At 35.0% G+C, this 1,844-nt stretch overlaps 1 non-coding gene across 1 annotated transcript; it reads left to right on the top strand.

Moving 5' to 3' along the window:
- Positions 1-1,505: 1,505 nt before the first annotated feature.
- Trnaf-gaa lies at positions 1,506-1,584 on the top strand. The gene has a single exon. It is a non-coding gene; the product is annotated as a tRNA-Phe (tRNA).
- The last annotated feature ends 260 nt before the right edge of the window (positions 1,585-1,844 follow it).

Genomic DNA, 1,844 nt, shown 5'->3' with positions numbered 1-1,844 from the left:
ATTATAAGTTAAAAAAGAACATAAGAGGCAGAGAAAACGTAAATATAAGAATTGAACTGTTTTTGTATTGTATTTAGCGCGCATTATGTTGTTTGCTTGCAAAGCTGTGTCATTCAAATAGATCATAAATACCATACAAAACAGTTCAATGCTTAAGATTTTTTTTTTATGAAATAACCGTTCCTAGACACTGATATTGTCAGCCTGAGGTAACACAGAAATACTACTTCATGATCAAAACAACGAGAAATGACTAGCACATTTTCTTTATCACTAAAAACGCATGTAATATTTTTTACATTCTCTGATTACTGTTGGTTTCTGATTACAGCAAAACCCTTCTGTATGGCTTATCTGACACACTAACTGGTCTCTTTGACTATTCAGTGTCATTACAATATGTTAGAATGAAACAAACTGGCAGTCTGCAGATGATCTGTAATAATAATAATAATATACAACATTTATATAGCGCCCTATATAATTTGTAAAATTACTCTAAAGTGCTTTACAACATATGGATAATAGTAATGGTTATAATTTTGAAAACAAAAAACAAAGGCTTACATTCACTTTTATACATTTAAGTAACCAATGTGCACATAATTGAACAAATAAAAGGGTGGTATTTACATGACGTCTTTGCAAAGATTCTAAAATCTGTAGTTACACTTTAGCGCGTGTTTACCAGAATTCGAAAGGAATAGCTCAATACACCAGTGTTATATTCACTTTATTGGTTACATGTACGATACAGGCTGCAATACAAAATTTTGCTGTCTAAATACAGTGCACTAAAAAGAACACCTCTTCAGATACTTTTCATCCTGTCATAGTCTACAAGTTCAACGTGGTCGGAGAGAGAATCATTGTTGTGTGTTACAAAATTTTGAAATATGACCTATGGATACCGGTGTTTCGGAAAGTCAGCAGCGTGAAAAAAAACAGTCATTTGAGGACATCAAATCATGTTAAATATTACAGGATGTCCTTTAAAGGAGATGAAGAAAGGGTTCACTGACTGAAACAAGTTCCTATTGAATAACTATGATTTGTATGAAAAGCGTTTCAGATGGAATTGCATTTACTTTGGGATTACTTTAAGACAAGATTTACCAAATTTTTAAACAACACAACTTGTCAGAAAATTAAAAACGAATATAAACACATCCCCACGAATTTCTGTCGTAGTAACCTTGCTACTTGTGACATCACAGAGAATGTTAAGTAACTACTATTGCCCTTTACAGCGAATTCGTGACGTCATCTCGTTACATGCTACTCGTGACGTCACTATGAAAGTCAGATTAGGCCATTGCATTGACTGGTCCTCATACCGTAGGAGATTGATCATAATTTTTTTCAATTCAACTTTCAAATACAATTAAAATTGTGTTCGAACTTCAGGTTAACATCACTTTCTCAGGTCCATATAACCACATAGTCACAAAAATGAAAGTCTCTGATTGCTATTGGAGCGGAACTGGACTGGATCGATCGTCGGTGACCAGATAGCTCAATTGGTAGAGCGTCCGTCTGAAGTTCGGAAGGTCCCGGGCCCGGGTTCGAACCACGGTCTGGCCTTGCATTTTTTCCTCTCCTGTTAAACTATATATGATAAAAATATCTTTTTTTATAAGAAAGCAATGTAAAACGTGTGAAAAAAATGTACGGGGGAAAGGACTGCGTTTGGCAGAGAGCGTTGTGTCGTTACTATGAACTTACATCTTATAATGCATATTAATCCGCTGTTTCTGAAAATAGTAACACAGAGTTAATGTAACAAATCTCCGACTTCCACGTGATTGTGATCCATCCCAATGAGGATGTGGCGTGTGGTATTA

The sequence above is a fragment of the Mizuhopecten yessoensis genome, unplaced genomic scaffold (genome assembly GCF_002113885.1).
Source record: "Mizuhopecten yessoensis strain PY_sf001 unplaced genomic scaffold, ASM211388v2 scaffold401, whole genome shotgun sequence".
In the NCBI taxonomy this organism is placed as follows: domain Eukaryota; kingdom Metazoa; phylum Mollusca; class Bivalvia; order Pectinida; family Pectinidae; genus Mizuhopecten; species Mizuhopecten yessoensis.
Note: the sequence above shows the minus strand (reverse complement) of the source record. Positions and strands in the feature narration are given on the sequence as shown.